Source organism: Tamandua tetradactyla, chromosome 25 (genome assembly GCF_023851605.1).
Source record: "Tamandua tetradactyla isolate mTamTet1 chromosome 25, mTamTet1.pri, whole genome shotgun sequence".
Classification (NCBI taxonomy): domain Eukaryota; kingdom Metazoa; phylum Chordata; class Mammalia; order Pilosa; family Myrmecophagidae; genus Tamandua; species Tamandua tetradactyla.
In genome coordinates, this window is record NC_135351.1 from 11208690 (window position 1) to 11228198 (window position 19509).

The 19509-nt window shown below is 36.3% G+C and overlaps 1 protein-coding gene across 4 annotated transcripts in view; it reads left to right on the top strand.

The window, feature by feature from the left end:
* Window positions 1–19509, top strand: part of LOC143668935 (uncharacterized) — a 272166-nt gene that overhangs the window by 68057 nt on the left and 184600 nt on the right. The window contains exon 1 of one of the 4 annotated variants that reach the window (XR_013168635.1): window positions 18607–19307. The exons of the other annotated variants lie outside the window; for them this stretch is intronic. The gene's annotated coding sequence lies outside the window, so the exon portion shown is untranslated. Of the gene's footprint in view, window positions 1–18606; window positions 19308–19509 lie in introns of those variants that run through there. 4 annotated transcript variants of the gene reach the window in all.

A 19509-nucleotide genomic window follows, 5' to 3' on the forward strand; every position in this document is an offset into this window, starting at 1 on the left:
ACAAACCTCTAGCAGGACTGATAGAAAAGCCAGAAAATACAAATCTATATAATCTAATAATAACAGTATTATTAGCAATAGCACTAACACTTTTAACTACTTATTGAACACTCACTATGGACCAGGTATTATGTTAACAATTTAATATACAGATATAATTCTTAAGAATTTGGGATTTGAAGTCACATTTCCTGGGTTTAAAATTTTATCTCTGTGAACTACTAATTGTATAACATTGCCTAACTCCTCCTTTCTTTCACAGAATTGTGATAATAGTAGCCCTTACTTCATAGGACTATAAAGATTTTATGTGATAAATGTAAAATACTAAGAGCAATATATGGTATATAATAAGTACTCAGTTAAAGTCAGTTATGAGCTATATGTAGAGAGTTTATCATTAAAAACCATGATGCTAATAATCATATCTATTAGAATGCTCTAAATGAGAATTCTATTTTTCTCATGCAATAAAAGCTCCAGAAGGAAGCAGCCCAGGACTGGAATGGCAGCCCAATACTATCATAAGCTCCAAGGCTTTTTATATTTTCCTGTTGTACCATCTTTCCTCTGTATCTTTCACTCTCATGGTCATAAGATTTCCATTGAACCTCCAAGCATTGCATCTGCATTTTGGGCAGGAAGAAAAGGGAAGGTCAAAAGTTTTCTCTTTATGGGGCTGCCTTTTGATTTGAAAAGAAAGAATATTCTCCTCACTGGCTTCTCATTGACCAGAAATACATTGCAAGGCTAATCCTGATTCCAAAGGAGGCTGGATATTAAGCAATTTCAGCATAGTACAATGCCATCACTAATAAAATATTAATATAAGAGAAGAAGGAACGGGTATTGGGAGTGTAATAAGCAATGTTTCTCATGGAGAGGTAAAAAAGTTTTAATGTGTACTAGTAAATTAAGATATTTTAATAAATGGATGATTATCAAGGAAATGCATATTTCTTTATTCAAAAAAGAGGAATATTTAAAAATCATTAATTATATTTTTTAATTTAAAGAATTACAATAGAAGAAAGCCAAGCCACAGTGATTACACAGGAAAGTTGTTTTATGATTCTTTAAAACATATTATTTCTATTAGTTTAAAAAGTGATCCAGAGCATATAAAAGATACTACACACTCAGCAAAAAAAGGTGGCTTCCTGACAAAAATGCTAAAAGAAAAAAGAAAGGCCAAACTTGTTTTTGTGTAGATTTTTCAATGCTAAAGAAATTGTAAGCAAATAACATTCAGCAATAAAATAATAACTTGCTGCAACTAAGGCCTTAGTTCTTGAACTCGGGAATGGTTAAATAATTGGAAATCTGGTTATATAATTCATCATCTCAACACATAAAATGCATGGAAAATGTCTTTTCACAAAATTCCTATTAACTCCTGTTTATAGATTCTTTTTTAAAATAATAAAGATAATCCTAAGTCAACAATACATCATTATAGTTAATGGTGTTTCCTTTATAGTCAGGCAGAAGGAAATGACACCCACTAACATCAACATTCTTTTATCTTCAAAAGAAATGAATGACTACCAAATGAATCATCACTTGTCCATGATATGCTTAGCTACCCCCAAAATTTCCATAGACCTATGACACCTAATATAGTATCTCAGCTAGTTATATAGAAATATATAAAAATTAACTACCCAGAAATCACTAATTTGAAAACACGACAAAAACAAAATCTGAAGTCAATACCAAATATAACTTAGGCATTAAAATAGCAAATACATGTTAAAGTCTATATGGGAAAACTTTTAAACTTCACGGAGGGACATAAAAGACCTGAATAAATGTAGAAGCTTTCTGTGCTTTTCAGAGGAAAGACCAAACATTGTAAAAATTATGCTTTTTCCAAAATAACCTGTAAATCTAGTTTATTTTAAGCAAATTTTATTGGTACTTTTCCTCCCAATATTATTCTTGAAATTCACAGGAGAACAAACAAGGATAGCAAAGATAACTGGCATGTAAATGGGTGACTAAACGAAACTTGGCTAGTAGAAATTAAACATATTGGACAAATTAAACAGTAAGATGATGGCACAGGAATAGACAGATTTTTAAATATTAAAAAGTCCATAAACAGACTTAATTTTGACAAACAGTTGAACTCATGATAGAAACTGATTTCTTGTCACTGAGGAAAAGATAGTTATTCAAAGCAGTGTTTGGAAAAATCATAAGAAAAATATTACATTCCAACACAATTTCTCATCTTACCCCCAAGTAAAATCCAGATGAATTGAAAACTCAGTGTGGGACGGGCCAGAGTGAACCAGCAGGCAGAGTGCTCGCCTGTCATGCCGGAGACCCAGGTTCAATTCCTGGTGTCTGCCCATGCAAAAAAAAAAAAAAAAAAAAACAACAGAAAAAAACAAAAAAACAAAAAACAGTGTGAAAAAATAAACTGTAATTCTTAGCATCATCACATAGATGCATGATCATCGTTTCTTAGTACATATGATGTTAAGAATTACTGATTGCATATGTAGAATGGTATGATTTCTAAATGTTAGGTTAATTTCTTTTTTTTTTCCGTTAATAAAAAAAATAAATAAATAAACTGTAAAATGACTAAGAGCAAATATGAAGAAGCTTTTTTGGGGGGGGTGAGGAATTGTTCTGCTGTTGATCTGGAAGTACTAGCCCAGTGGAATGCAAATAAGGTCGTTATTCCTTATTTGGAAATGTGTGGCCAAGTCTGGAAATGTGTGTGTGTATGTGTGTGTGTGTTTATTGTCACATGATTGTGGTAGGTGGGGATAGCTGCTGATATGTACCCAGTGGGTGCCTGGGATGTTAAGATCCTGCCATGAATTTCCCACACAGTTAGGAACTATCCTTCCCCAAATGCCAAATCCACTGAGAAGTATACATGTTGTTGTTAATAATTGTCTTAAAAGGGTCATTGTTAATCATGAAGAAGTTCAATAACAAATAAATTTTTACTCCCTGTGGACTTCCTGTCACAGCAAAATGTCTATAAATGATTAGACATTTGAATAGCCAAGTTTAGTTTAGTCACCCATTTACATGCCAGTTATCTTTGCTATCCTTGTTTGTTCTCCTGCGAATTTCAAGAATAATTTCCCTTGCCCTTTTTCTGGGTGCCACCTTTAATAATATGCAAGTTTAGGCAACTTGCTCTCTGCAAGTATAATGCAGACCCTACTAGGGGTGTAAATTGTGGCTTTTATAAGAGAAAAGAATCTGTAGACAAGATAGTATTAGCAATATTGTAAGGGGAAGTGGGGCTTTTTGAGAGAAGACTGAAGAAGATGTAGTACTTCCAGGATACACAATTATTGTAGAAGCTTGCCTCAGACAGGCTTGAACCAGAACATTTCATAAATCCCAACTTCCAAGATGTCATCTGCTAGTACATCTTAATATTCTTCTGGTCAAATGCCTTTTTTCTCCAACTTGCTTGAGTACCTCAAAATACTCATGGCTACTTAAAAAAGGAGATCTGAGTCCTAGTAGTTAAAGTATTAAATTTTAGGTTATGATAAAATATTTCATTACACTTATCACAGAAAGAGACTCTTACCCTGGAAGAAGAGACCTGTTCTCAGAAGGTATTTTCCCTCTTTTTTTCCTCAGCTGTCTTTTTGTGAAGCCTTAGGGTATTCTCCTATTTCCAACAGATGGAGAGTCTTGGTATTTAAAACTCTTTGAAAATCTGGTCACTTTGGCTGAAATCCCCTTGAAAGCACAATTCAGGCTTTATCAGACTCTCCTAAGATGACTGAGTCCCTCAAAGGAACTTTTGGAAGAGCTTTCTTTGGGAAATTGGCAGTAAAATCAGTCTACCATGCTTCATGTTTTTATTATTTTTCAACACTAATGCCTTTCTCCTTAATCTGTCCAGTTCCAGCTTAGTTTGGAGCATGGGCCCTGAAGCCAGTGTTCATTTGAAGCCTGGCTTTGACTTTTTAATTGGCTAGGTGACCTTGAGCAAGTTCCTTAACCTATTTTTGCCTAGGTCCTATCATGCAACTCTTCTACATAGAATTGTTAAGGAGTAAATGAATTAATTCTGGCATATAATACATACATAATAAATGTTACCCACTTTACGTAATTCTTCCTTTGGTTTCACATTTCACTATGTTTCTTTCATCCCATGCCTGTTTTCCACGATTCAATTTCAAGGGCGGTTCCTCAAAAACATTCATGATAGTGCTTTCTTACTCATCGCCTTCCCCCTCATTCAAAGTTCAGATTGCATCCCACAAAGTCACCATCTGATCTAGCGGCCACTGAGGTTGGCACCTTTTGTTGGGATGTCTTAAGTGAAACTGAGAAAATCTCCATTTTATTATCAGTATTAGACTGCGGGTACTTTCTGCTCTGGCCATCTCCCCACTCCAGGAGAATTTCTTAGGCAGAAAGAGAACCCCAGCCTGGCTGTATTTCTTGAGGGGATTTCATCTGGTGCATGGGAAAAGCCTCACATGTCCTTTGCTCAGACAAATTTGAGGAGACCAGGATATCCCCAATGGAGCAACCTTTGGTGCACCATCGGAGTAGATAACCAGTTACTGATTCTCATTCTCTAAGATTTCTTAGTCTTAAGGCAGATACTAGTCCACAATGCACTCCAATCTCCAAATGACCCCAAGGATGTGACTTTTTTTCCTGGCCAGAAAGAAGGAACAACACATTCCACCACTCCTTTGGGGTGGGGACACAGTACAGCTTTCTCCAAGTAAACCTCCCTTTTACTCAAATTTAGCCTAGTTTCCTGAACATTTTAGACCTTTGTACCTCAGTTTCCAACCATTTTGCACAGCCTGTATAGAGAATCTGCTAAAGCATTGTGACTTTTAGAGTGGTGATGAATTTTCATTAGACGCTATCTTGAGGAGAGAGTGCTTTTTTCTTATTTCACAAAATTCCGTTTTAATCTGGTGTCAGCTTATCTTGGCAAACATGGGTTTTGATGTTTTCAGAGAACCTGAGAAATCCCATGTTACTAGGAGTATTTTACAAACCTGAATATTTACATTTAAAAAATATTAGCATGTACTACAAATGGTGTGGACTTGTATATATATTCCTTATATTATCCTCTGAATACCAGTGCAGGTTTAAGTTTCTTGGTTTTTAATCATCCATTTGCTCTGAGAGGTATTTAATTTTTAAAGTAGATATGAAACAAAGGGATGCAAATTTTAGTTTTTCTTTGGATTCATGCTTTCTCAAATCAATAAAGTTCATTTCCCTTTGTTGCTTTATATTTCTCAAAATTGCAAAACACATAAGTCCTCAAATACTAATTTTAATGTGTTTATCATTCTAGGTTTCATCCCTTTGAATGAAATATCTAGTGCTTTGGTCTATAAAGGTGACTATTACGAATAAAGTTTTGTAATTATATAAACTAGGGAAAGAAAATTTTAGGAAAACATTTTTTTTGAGAGTTTATTTTTGCTTTAGATTTTATGTAATATAATTCTGAAGTTTTTTTCGGGGGGAGGGGAGTCCCAAATAGAAAGACTTACAAGAGATTTAAATTATCCAAATTAAGGCAAATATTTTTGAGTTGATGAACCGATGATTTAATCTTTAGTTGTCCATTATAACACTTGTAAGGCTTAGCAAGATCCTGAAGAGAAATTGCGTTTCATTCTAGAAACCTTGGTAGAGATCTCTGAAGTTTATATTTATAATGTCTCATTTTTCCCTGTAAGAACCACCAACCCGATGCTTATTCCACTTCTATTAACAATTTTATTTGGCAATCAAAACATATTAATACCCCATGACTTGAGGACAATGAAACCCTCCATTTCCTATTCTGAAGGCTATCTGGCAAACACAGATTTAAATCACTTACACACTACAAAATTTCTTGCAAATGGAAAGCTCAATGAGTACTCCTACAAAATAATTCCTAGGTATTTTAGCCTTATCTTTCAGAACTCTAATGTATCTTAGTTTGCTTTTAGAAAGAATAGTAATTTTCTCTAAAAGACCTGATTTTAGAGCTGCTCATGAGGACAATCCTATTCCAATTCAATAGTAAAAATTAAATTTCCCTCCATCTTTGGCCAGAAGAGGGAACCAGTTGACTGCATCTGAGGCATGTGTGCAATAATTCCAACAAACTTTTTTGCTTCAAATTAATTGCCACTCAACAAATTGATGGTTGAAATAATGCATATCTCAAATGTTACTGTGTCAAATTATAGGTGATACATCAGTAATGTATTTTTTTCATTCATTTACTCCTTGCAATTACTTGTTTTTTCTTAGACTGTGTGTTTGTGAAATTTAATGCTTGCTAACTGATAGTGAATCTTTCGTTTCAATTCAAAGCTTTACCAATGGATTTGAAAATCAATAACAAAGCAACAAGAAGATCCACCTTTTTGTTTAGGGCATAGATTTTTGCCTCTGGTATAAGAACACTATTTCTTAATTGCTCTGCAGAGTTAATACACAGCAACATAAGCCTGCTAAATGTTTTTTGCTTCAAATATTGCTTATATTACTATTAGGCCATTTTAAATCTCTTCTAAATTAGGAAGCAATCACCCCCTTAAATTATTATTTTTTTTAACTGTTTTGTTGTTGCCCTATCTCTGGTATGTTTGATAATAATTAAAGTTCATCTAAAATGTTTCCTTAGATTAGTTTATACTCCAAAGATAAGGTGGCAGAGAGCATTGAGGAAAGTTTTTCTGGATAATTCAATATAAAAAAATTTTCCTTTAAAGACACAAAGAAAGTACCTACTATTGAGTAAACATAGGTGTTTAGGTATTTTTGTGTTGATAATTGCATAAATTAATGTTTAAAATTTGAATTGCTCCTGGCTGTATTTATATAGCCAAACACCATAACTATGACAACTGGATGGTAAGAAATTGACCCATTTGCTTCCAGGATACAGTGAATTCAGCTGGGCTTTTAGGAATAGAGTTACTAGATAACCCACAGTGAATTTGCCACTCATATTGGAAATGAATTATAATTTCATCAAGGCATAGGCTTTTTCTAATGTATTTTTTTAAATAAAAGTCTGGTTTGCTCAATTGAGACCTGGTTTTCATGGGGTGGTATAGATATTAATTTTATTCACTTTATTTCTTTTTTATACTTGAGGATATTTATTTTGTGTTTTCTTCATTTCACCCTGATTTAATTCCCAGATTAGGAATACTTTCACAAAGAGCCAAAAAGAAAAATATATACCCCAAGAAGGCTGAATACATCTTAAGAATAGAGGCAATCAAAATCCATTCTCTACGTGAATAAATACTTTGTGGTAGGTTAAGGATGGCCATAAATTCTTTGAGATTCCTCTCATCAAAAGGAGAGTCTAGGTCCCCTCCCCAAGATCCAGGTAGGCTCCGGGAATACTTTTCCTGGAAGGGGTTAGTGGAAGTGAAACTTTGTTGGTTCTCTGAAAAAAGCTTTGGGAAACTGGCAGGTTCAGCTTCCTATTGCTTGGAACACTTGCTCTTGGAATCCCGTTACTGGGCTGTGTGGAAGCCAAGCAGTCCCTTGGAGAGAACTATAGAAAAGTTGAACTGAGGTCCCAGTTGAGAGCCAACACGGTTTTGCCAACCATGTGAGTGAGTGACCTTGGAGGTGTCTCCTTCAGCTCCAAGCCAGCTGCCCCAGCTGACTTCATGTGGAACAAAGATAAAACTGTCCCTGTTGAGCCCTGCTCCAATGACTGCTTTGTGAGTGCAAAATAAATATTGTTTTCTGCTTTAAACCACTAAGTTTTGGAGGGGGTTGTTTTGTGGCAACAGCTAACTTCACACGCAATCTTCTTTCAAAGAAGTTTGTTCATAATAAATGATAGAACGCTGGCAATTTGGTCTTCAAAAGCCTCTCATATTGTTAGAAGGAAAATGAAGCAATATAAGCTTGTAATTAGCATTAAGGAAAATAGGAAATCTACTGATAAGTCTATACAACACCACTTCAGGATGGGAGTGTTAATTGCTTCATTGCTGCTAAACAGTGTCAGTAAATTTAGAGTTTGTACAATGTACCAAGCATGTAATTGTGTCATGACATCATTTATGCACCAGAGGAACAGCGCCACTTACGTGGACAATAGAGTTGGAATGGCTTTTAAAAAGACTAATTAAAAAGAAGTTCTTATTGTATAATGATGTAGCAGGTTTGTTTCTGACAATGGTAATTAGCACACTACAGCTAAAGTGAAGAGGGGTGCTGAAATTTAAGTAACACCTATTTTTCCTTTCCTGCCTTAAAATACCCTGAAAATTAAATGTAGAAGTCTTATAGGGATCTTTTGCAGACTAAACTTAGAAGATTTATAGTGATATTTGCAATTGTTTTAGAAAGTGCAGTCTCATTTTCACATTTTTAATTTTCATAAAAAGTTCTTTTCGGGGGCAAAATATCCTTACCACTTAAAGCGGTGTTTTTAAAATTTTAGCAATTATCAGAATCACCTGGAAGACTTGTTAAAGCATAGATTCCCTGGGTCTCTACCCCAGAATTTCTGATTCATTAGGTCTTGGGTGAGGCCCTCAAATTGTATTTTATCAAGTTCCCAGGCAATGTTGATATCGGTCTGGAGATCACACTTTGAGAACACTGCATTAAAGAAAATAATATACACGAAATGCTTAGCACAGTTCTGGGTGTGTAGAAATTAATTAGCTATTACTATTAGCTAAGTTACCAAATTTAGGATTATCAATAAACAACTCCTCAGTAAACATTTATTGAATGAGTTAGGCGTGATGGTTAGAAGAGCTTATACCCTGGTTCAAGAGAAAGATGGGGTTTTATAGGGAGACATAGGAAAGGAAGAGATACCCTTGGGGTTCATGGAGATTTTCATGTGGGATCTTGTCCCTGAGCTAAGTTTGACATCTGAACAAGAGTTAACTAATGAATAGAAACTGGAGGATTCTTGATATAGGCGATGGCTTGAAGAAAATGAGAAAAGTTTGAAACAATGGTTTCTATTTTAAAAGTTAAAGTTTCAGGCACAGAAAGATAAGCCATAACATAGATTTGTTTTTGAGTAAGTTAATTTGAAGCATAGAAAGGAACAGAATAATAGTTTTATATTAAAACGTTGTTTAAAAGGGGTTTGACTTGCTTTTTAAAGGAATTTCTCAACACTTTCCCATGGTAATTGACCAGAAAGAAAGAGAAATGGTGAGAAAAACTGGCTAGAATACCTATCTTAGTTTTAACTAAGCGATGTATACTAAAAGTGAATCTAACTTAGAGGCCTGTGCCCCATAAATTGCCCTATTTATACCATTTCCAAGTTTCGAGTTGATAATGTTTTTGAGAGTCCTTTTACTTCAGTGAAGAATTTTATCCTTCTTCTGATATTAACTTGAATACTTTGAGTTGATGGTTTTTGAGAGTCCTTTTACCTCAACTGAAATATTAACTTGAATATGTTGCCTAAAACAAAAATGGCACTTCAAAATAAAATGTTAATATCAGGAAATGTCACATCATGTTAATCAGTTTGAGTACATTAAATATCAATGAGTTTTTGTCTAAGTCACAACTACCTGATGGGCATTAGAGGAACAGAACATGGCAAAAATATAATGCTTGCTTCAGAAAAACAGCTTTTTAGTTCCTCTGTGATATAAAAAATGGTAAATAAATTAACAGGAATGAAAACAGAGGCACAGCTACTATACAAATATAACAGAAGAATGCTTGACACAAAACTGGGCACCTGGGGTTAGCATGAGTCTCTTTCTGACATATTAGAGAACATTTATGTGAAGCAAATAACTTGGATAAAAAAGGCATCTCAATTTTGAAGTTAGCAGTTTTTTAGGTAACTTCGGGAAGCTAGGATATGGTTTAGAAATGATAAAATACATATTTCATGCAGATCATAAAGACATATGGAGCGTGAAGAAAATTGAACAACAAAAAGGAGTTCCTTGAGGTGAGAGAAAGGCTTAATAACCCAACAAGGCAGAATTATCATGAAGCGTCCAATATTGGATTTCTTAATTTGGTTTAGTTAGAGCCATTTAAGTCTTTTCTTAAAAATAGCTAAAGTTGAAAGCCATAATATCATCATTTATAATCTTTTTAGTTCAAGCAATATTCACACATTCCTCATTTCCTTTCTGTGGGTGGAATACACTTAGCTCTTAAAAAAATAATTATGCTGTTTAAGCAACATTGCAGGAAATAAATAGCAACATTCCAAAATCAGACAACTGTTTCTTAAAATACATGTTAGAACACTAAAACAAAGAAGTCCTGGAAAGGAGAACAGAAACACTTCGCTGTAACATTTTTCACAAATTCAGATGCTAATCTAGCGCTTAAATGATACTTGTGTCAAACTAGTGAACTAACTTTGTGCAAAGGGCGTCTTTGAACTGGTTTTTACTTGTGGAACTGTTTTGTGTACTGAAGATTATCCACTTGTCAAGATGCCACAGTAGAACCTATGAGTAGCTAGAAAGCTCATTCTACTTGCCCTCGGGACAGCTAAGCTTTACATTTTTTGATGACAAGGGAATGCAGTAGTTTACAGTGTCAGGTGTTGTGTGTGTCTGTGTGTGTGCTTCTGTTTGAGTTTATCTTACTTAATTATAAAGCAAGCACGAAGCAGGGAAACACCCTTTGCAACTACCCTTTGCTTTTCATCTTAAGATTGTGCATCCTGCAAAATCTGATTATTTTCCATTTTAATTCTACAAATAGTTTATATAAATGCTAAAAATATAGAAACAGAAATCAGAACAATTTCACTAAGGTGCTTTGTTTTAAAGCTAAGCTACTATATTTCTTATTTTCTACTGCATTTTCAAATTTAGGCAAGCAAAAAAGAATCCTGCAGGTCTTCTCAAGTTGTCCTGTTGACCAACTATTGGTCTTGAGAAAATGACACTATGTGTCTGAAAAGCTTCTCAGAATTCCAGGAACAAAAAACAATTTCATAAAAAGTATTTTTTATTTTAGAGATTATAATCAGAAGTTCAATTGATATTAAATAAAACAATAGTTGCTTAAGCAATCTTATTAAGTAAATATATTTTATAATGTTTAAGTAGTCAAGCAAAACATTTGTATCCCAAACCTTGGGTAGAAATAACCCAGGTGTTTCATTTCTGAGAATACAACATTAATAGGGAGAAAACACAGTGGTACAGTACTCAAAAGAACAGCCTCCATTCTGCCATTAGCCAATTGTATGACTTTGGATGAAGTTGTTATGTATATGTTTCTTCATATACATAATAAAGGAATTGGACTAGGTTTTTAAAATTCAATTTCTAAATATTCTAAGTTTTAAAGAGTAAACAGACCCATAAGAAGGAAAAAAATTCATGCAAAAATTCAAGCTATTCTTTTGTTGCCATCCCTCCTTCCTTCCCTCCTTCCTTCCTTCTTTCCCTTCCCTCCTATCCTTCTTCTCTCCTTCCCTTCTTCCTTCATTCTCATTGTTTTATTCTCCTTTCCTTACTTTTTTTTTTGTATGCTGTATGGCAGGGTCACATGTCATTCTTTTTCCGTCTGAGTTTCCCGGTACTGCAGCACCAGTTGTATTTTTGATTGGTTGTTTGCTTGTTTGTTTTTGGGAGTTGCATGGGCTTGTAATTGAACCCAGGTCTCCTGTTTCCTTACTTTCTTCATTCCCCCTTTTTTTCTTTCATTGCCTAGCTTATGAATTCTGCCTTGTAATAAAAGTGAATAAATTATATTAACAGAATTTGAGGAAGTTATGATAGAAGCTGTGCTGGTTTGAAATGATGTATGGACCCTAGAAAAGCCCATGTTTTAATCCTAATCCCATTTTGTAAAGGCAGCCGTTTCTTCTAATCCCTATTCAGTATTGTATTTGAAACTGTAATTAGATCTCCCTGGAGATATGATTTAATCAAGAGTGGTTGTTAAACTGGATTAGGTGACAACATGTCTCCACCCATTTGGGTGGGTCTTGAGTAGTTTCAGGAGTCCTATAAACGAGGAAACATTTTGGAGAATGAAGGAGATTCAGAGAGAGCAGAGAATGCTGCAGCACCAGGAAGTAGAGAGTTTACAAGCCAGTGACCTTTAGAGATGAAGTAGGAAAACACCTTCCGGGGAGCTTCATGAAACCGGAAGCCAGGAGAGAAAGCTAGCAGATGACGCTGTGTTCACCATGCCCCCTTCCAGCTGATAGAGAAGCCCTGACTGCGTTCACTATGTGCCCTTCCACTGGAGAGAGAGGTCCTAAACTTCATCAGCCTTCTTGAATCAAGGTGTCTCTCCCTAGATGCCTGTAATTAGACATTTTTATAGACTTGTTTTAATTGGGACATTTTCTCGGCCTTAGAACTGTAAACTAGCAACTTATTAAATTCCCCTTTTTAAAAGCCATTCTGTTTCTGGTATACTGCATTCCGGCAGCTAGCAAACTAGAACAGAAGCTTAAAAGAAGAGATGGGGAGTGGCAAATACACAGTTTAAATAAGTGATAAATGTCAGGGACTAGAGGATATTGTTCCTGGTAGAGCCATTTACTATATCACCAAGAAGACTAAAATAGGGAGCTGTGAGCTGAATAATATAGGCAGAACATGTCAGAGAGGCCTTGGAAAGAAGACTGAGTCAATGGCATTAGCAGAACAATGAAGATTGAAGATTGGTTTAGGATATTTGAAACAGTTCAATCCACAGCCACTTCCGTGGTCCCTGCATCTTAGAAACTCTTCCTTTGCTGACAATTCAACTTTTCTAGGACATCAATCTCAACAGGTAGACTCTACCAAAGATAATGAATGTTCTGCTCATGCACTGAAATTGGTGGGTGTTAGGTGGTGAAACAAAATTCCTGGTCATATAGCAACAAGGAGGGCAGATGAGAAAGGCAATATAGTATGGTTAAAAATTCTCAGACCTGGAATGGCCTCTTATGACTATTTGACATAAGAAAGCATTTTTATATCTCTGATTCTCATGCATATTTCCTTAGGTGTAACATGGAGCTCATACCAACTGCACATAGGAGTCCTATGAGGATTAAATTAAGCAGCCTTTGTAGAGCATCTTGCATAGTACCTGAAAATAATGAGTGCTCTCCCTTTAGTTTTCCCTCTCCTTCCCTTTTGTTCTTTTTAATTCTCTTCCCTTGCTCCTGATCTTCTTACACACTCTCACCATTGAAGAACCATAAGCTCCCAGGTAAAAGACTTTCTTGAAATCCAAGTGATCTGTTGAGGTACTCTTCAAGGTTACAGGGTCTTAGAGGTGGGTGGTTGTTCCTGAGGATTCCCCAAACTTGACTAATCTATTGCTCTCTTAGGGTGTTGCTGGGTACTTTTAAGTCTTTCCTCAAACAATTGGGCCTCTAACATACTTCCTGGATTTAGTCTATTTGTAGAGATGTCTACCAGCAATGACAGCTCTTCTACTCTTTCAAAGGGTACCTCTACCAAGAAGTAGCTGCATGGTCTAAACTAGGAGCATAGGAGCAAACCTAGCCATGATTTTTTGCTACTTATATTGCAGAACCACTGAGTTAATCCTGAAATTAATTCAAAAGCAACCCTTAGTTTCATTGGGTTTGACGTTTATAATTATCCCAATAAAGGCTTTGCTTGTGGTATATTGCATTAAATTATACCTCAGAAGTATCTGAGATGAGTGACTCCACAGGTCCAGTCAACGAACTCATCAATGAACCCATCCAAGCCTTATTGCCTGTGAGTCAGCACAATGCATTTCCACATCACTTTTAAATCAGTCCAGTTTTACAAGGGATGATACTCACCATCCCTCATATGAAAGGATACAAAATGCAAATTCTGCCACATAAAGGGCTACCTTGAAATAAGTTGATGTGCAAAATCTATTAGCATGAAATCAAGAAATTTTATTATTGATGAGAGGGCAGTTTTGACGTACTTCCTTGGGAAAATGTAGTAGTTCATGCCACAAAAACTGTTTGAAAACTAGAAGTTGTCCCTGGATAAGTTTTATCAAGAAGCAACAAATATACCTTCCCCAACATAGTTTTTCAACATTAGTGAAACAGTTATGGGAAGTTCAAATAGTTTACAAGATCCTGATGACAACTCAGTTGATATCACTGGGAGGCATGTTAGGGGTGTGCAGTTTGACCCTCACTCTGTGAAACGTGGTGAAATAAACACAAGTGGCAATTCAGGAGCCAGAACAGGGCCAAGCGATCAGGACTGTGTACTCTGAGTTTTCGTAACAGTAGAATGGGCTCCCTGTAAGGTCAAGGAGACTTCCCAAGAAGCTGGAGAGCCAGGTCTTGCTGTTTGGCAAAAGTTCCTTTTATTCTAGGGGATAAAAATGACGAGGAGCTAAACCCATAATGAAACACAGCACCTTTCAACATGTATCTATTAGGTTAAGTGCTTGTGTGAAATGCCATCTACATAATGGAATGATATGCCTTTTGCTAAGAGACACTAGATGCACAGATAGAGAATGCTGGATTTTGAAAGAGCGTCATCTAATGTTACCATATCAAGCTGTCACTGAAGGATCTGAACGTAATTATTTTAAACTTAGAGATGGCAGTGTAATTGATAGTTAAAAGCATGGATCCTGTCACCAAACTGCCCCAATTCCAAGCTGTGTAATCCCAGACAATTATCTAACCTCTTCGTGTCCTCAGTTTCGTCATCTGTAATACCCCTCATATGGTTGTGTGAAGATAACATGAATTAAAATGTGTAAAGTTCCTTGAACAGTACCTGTTTTAGTTTGGTAAAGCTGCTGGAATGCAATGTACCAGAAATGGGTTGGCTTTTTCAATGGGGATGTATTAGCTTACAAATTTACAGTTGTAAGGCCATAAAAATGTCCAAACTAAGGCATAAACAAGAAGATAACTTCACTGAGAAAATACGATGGTTTTTGGGGTTCTCTGTTGCTTGGAGGCACATGAAGGAATCAGCTGGCCCTTCTCCCCTGGGTTGGTTTCACTGTGGCTCTCTCAATTCCTGTGGATCTTTCTGGCTTCTCCTTAGGCACTTTCTTTCTCTGTCTCTAAACGTCTCTGAGCTCTGAGCTCTCTGTGTCTTCTCATACATAAATAAATAGTCCAGTAAAGAATTCTTTACTTAATCCAGGAAGGAATTAAGACCCACCTTGAATTGGGTGGGTCACATCTCCATGAAAACAACCTAATCAGAAAGGTCCTACTCAAAATGGGTCTGCATCCACAAGATTGGATTAAAATAACTTGGTTTCTGGGGTAAATAGCAGATGCAAACCAGCACAGTGTTGGTAAATAGTAAGTATTATATAAGGGTTTGCTGTTATTATATGCATCCACCTCTCCACCTCACCCCACCTCCCATAAGGCTTTTTTTTTTTTTTTTTGGCATGGGCAGGCTTGAGGAATCGAACCCAGGTCTCTGGCATGGCAGGCAAGAATTCTGCCACTGAGCCACCATTGCCCACTCCCCATAAGTTTTTTTGTTTATTTTTATTTTTTATTTTTTTGTCCCCGTAAGTTTTAATGTCAGGATACCTATTGAACCCACTTTACAAAATTGTTTGAATGAAAAATCACACATATCTCTTATTTGCTGTTATCTCAAATTGACTGTAACATGGCTGACTAAATGATGAATCACTTAATCCATTTACAGATTGTCAATAAAATTTAAATTTTGACATGGGTGCTTGATCTGGGATTTGCATTTTTATCCCAGAAAAGTGATGGTTACATTGCAATAACCACATTGAATACAACACACCTGGGAATTAATTGTTTACATGAAAGCATTGGCTAGAAGTTGTGACCTCTCATTACTGAAAGTTCATACATGTGCCCCATGACTCATCTAACTATTAATGGCATTTAATTTTTGTTGTGCATGGCCATGAGATTTGGTCAAGAAACCATACTGATTCTTCAGACTGAGTCTAGGGTAAAAACTTCTTGAATATTTAGTAATCTTTGCTAAAAGGTAGAAATGTTTCTAGGTTTATTTCAAACCTGTCTGGAAAAATCTCAGTTTTGCTCATTATCTATTCCAAATAGATTTCCAATCTCTTCCCAGAAAACCCAATATACTATGTAGTTGAGGATTGTATGGTCCCAGGACAAGATTCTTGAGGTAATTCACCAAGTTAATCACAGCTAACCATCTGCCAGTTCTATGAAGTATAATCAGTGAGATAGCCTAAAGTGGCAGCTTGAAATGACATGTTGACCAAAAATATTTTTAGGGTTCTTGCCATACAAAATGGCATAGTCAGGAAGTCTACTAATATGGCTGCTTGTCAAGACTTTCTTTGGCTTTCATCTATTCAAATTTACCTGTGAGGACTTGAAGGTGAAAAAAGAATGTACTTTGGATATTTTTTGAAGATATTTTGAATTTATTAACTCAAAGATGTGTGTTTCACCTTTTTTTATTTGGATTTTTAAAAATATTTATTCTAATACCATAGATATGATCTAACCTTTCCCCCTTTAATCACATTCAGATATATATTTCAGGACTGTTAATTGTGTTCATAATGTGCTATCATTGACACCATCCATTGCCAAAATATTTCCATCATTCCATATAAGAATCCTGTACATTTTAAGCCTTAACATCCCATTCCCTCTCCTCTAGCCATTCCCTTGTGATTTATATTCTAGATTCTGACTATGAGTTTGCTGATTATAATTGTTTTGAATCAAGGAGTTCATACAGTATTTGTCCTTTTCTTTGTTTGGCTTATTTCATTCAACATGATGTCTTCAAGGTTCATCCGTGTTGTTGCATGTATCAGGACTTCATTCCTTTTTAAAAATTTTAATGCAATTTTATTGATATATATTATATATTCACATACTATGTGTCATGGTCAGGTTCATGTGTCAGCTTGGCCAGGTGATGGTACCTGCTTGTCTGGTTGGGCAAGTGCTGCCCTGTCTTTTGTTATGAGGACATTTCATAGAATTAAATCATGATTACGCTGGCTACATCCACACTGATTCCATTTGTAATAAGCCAAGGGGAGTGTCTTCTTTAAGAGTGATGCTTAATCTATCACTGGAAACCTTTTAAGGAGGATTCAGAAGAGACACGCTGTCTTCCTGCTTTGGCCAGAGAGCCTCTCCTGTGGAGTTCATCCAGACCCTCCATCGGAATCGTCAGCTTCACAGCCTACCCTACAGATTTTGGAATCTATGTTCCCACGGTAATGTGAGACACTTTTATAAATTTTTTATCTACAAATATTTCCTGTTGATTCTGTTTCTCTAGAGAACCCTAACTAATACACCATGTAATCATCCAAGCTGTACAATCAATGGTGCATAACATCATCATATATATAGCTGTGCTTTCAACATCACAATTGGCTTTTTTTTGTGAAAAATAACATGTATAAAAAAAGCAATGCATTTCAAAGCACAGTACAACAGTTAGTTGTAGAACAGTTTTCAGAGTTGGTATGGGTTACAATTCCACAATTTTAGGTTTTTACTATAGCTGCTCCAAGACACTGGAGACAAATATCAATATAGTGATTCAACAATCATACTCATTTGTTAAATCCTCCCTTCTCTGTATAACTCCATCATCTCCTTTGATCTTTCTCCTGTTCTTTAGGGTTATTTGGGCTATGCCCATTCTACCTTTTTCATGTTGGAAGGGGCTGCTGATAATACGTGATAGGGGAATGGAACTAGTTGATTTGTTCTGGAGAGGCTGGACCCTCTGTGTGTTTCAGGACTTATCTGGCCTAGGAACGCATTTTGAGATTATAGGTTTCTGGAAAGTAATCCTAGTGCTTGGAACCTTTGTAGAATCTCATGTAAAGCCCTAGATGTTCTTTAGGGTGGGCAGGAATTGTTTTGGTTGGGGTTTGGAAAGCCATGATTGGTAGTTATGCCTAGCTGAAGCTCGCATAAGACTGGCCTCCAAAGGAGCCTCTCAAATAATTGAACTGTCTCAGCCACTGATACCTTATTTGTTACACTTCTTTTCTCCCTTTTGGTCAAGATGGCATTGCTGATCCCGTGGTGCCAGGTTGTCCCTGGGAGTCATGTCCCTTTAAGTCTCTACTGCCTCTCTCCTGGAGGGAGGCAGGAGGGGGTGGGGAGATTGAAAAAATGACTGCCACGGCCTTTGTCCAGGGCAGATTGTAACAACAGCTGCCCTCAGATCTGGGATCCAACTACCTGAATTTTCTAATCAGAAGTTATCATCAGTGATCAGTCCTGTACACCCCTGCTCTTGGGAAAGAGGAATTTTATGTCTCTTGTTGTCAGAAGCTGCTAGCCAGGGACTGGATCCCATGGCAGCCTGCTGCAAGAATGGGGGATGAACACCACAGTGCCATGCAGAAAGAGAAGTTTATCGTTCTTTTTCTGTAATTTATCTGCCTCTTCATCCCACTCTTCCCTGGATGCTATGCAGTGTTCTGGTGTATGGAGTTACAAAATAACTCTTTCAGACAGTTCTTGCTAGTTTAAAAGTTCTTTTGGTGGAAGAACTCAGTTCTGGGGCTCCCCACTCTGCCATCTTCCATGGAGGTCTGATAGGTATGGCATTTTTAAAGGCTATATTGATAAACTGTTTTTCAGAAAATTTGTACCAATGTGCACTTTTGCCTGGAGTATATCAGTGAGTGCCAATGTCATTATTCCCCTGCAATGCTTATCTGTTATTATTTGGGATGCAATTAAGATATTAGGTTAAGAGCACTGTGGAGAATTGAATCACATAGCCCACAAAAGTCTTAATCTGTGTTCCTGTGTGTGTGAACCCATTTGTAAATAGTATCTCTGAATTTGTCAAGTTGAATCAGAGAGTGGTGAACACATTTCTGCATAGGATTTTAGGAGATCATATTTATATGAGATCATACTGAATCTGTGTGGGCCTGAATTCATATAGGTGAAATCCTTATAAGCATAGGAAATTCAGAGGCAAGCAGTCAGTCAAACCCAGAAATAAGAGAATGCCACAGGAGGAGATCACGGATGCTGATTGCCATGTGACGAAGGCAAAGATGCAAGTCAAGGAATCCCAAGGATTGTGGCAAGCCAGCATGAGCACATTACAGACTCTGAGAGAACCTGTAGCTTGTTGAGACTTTGGTTTTGAACTTCTGACCTCCAAGGCCATGAGACAACAAATCCCTATTGTTTAAGCCAACCAGTGTATGGTTTTTGTCATAATAGCCCTGGAAAACCATGACAAGCATCAACCTCAGTTCTGCCACTTCAAAAACCATGGTCTTCAGCAGGTGATTTAACCTTTCTGGGCATCACTTTCATTATCTGTAAAATCTGGATTAAAAGAATAGCATTTCATAGTGTTGTGAGAATCAAATGGGGCAATAGATTTAAAACTCTTAATATAGTAACTGGCACATAATAAGCACTTGGTAAGTGTCTGCTATTATTATTGCAAGTGACTGGCAATTTGATAGGAAAAGTGGCATATCACCATGATTTTAATTTGTATTGATTTTATTTTTGGTGAAATTGAGCGTTGTGTCATATGTTTATTCTTCTTTATT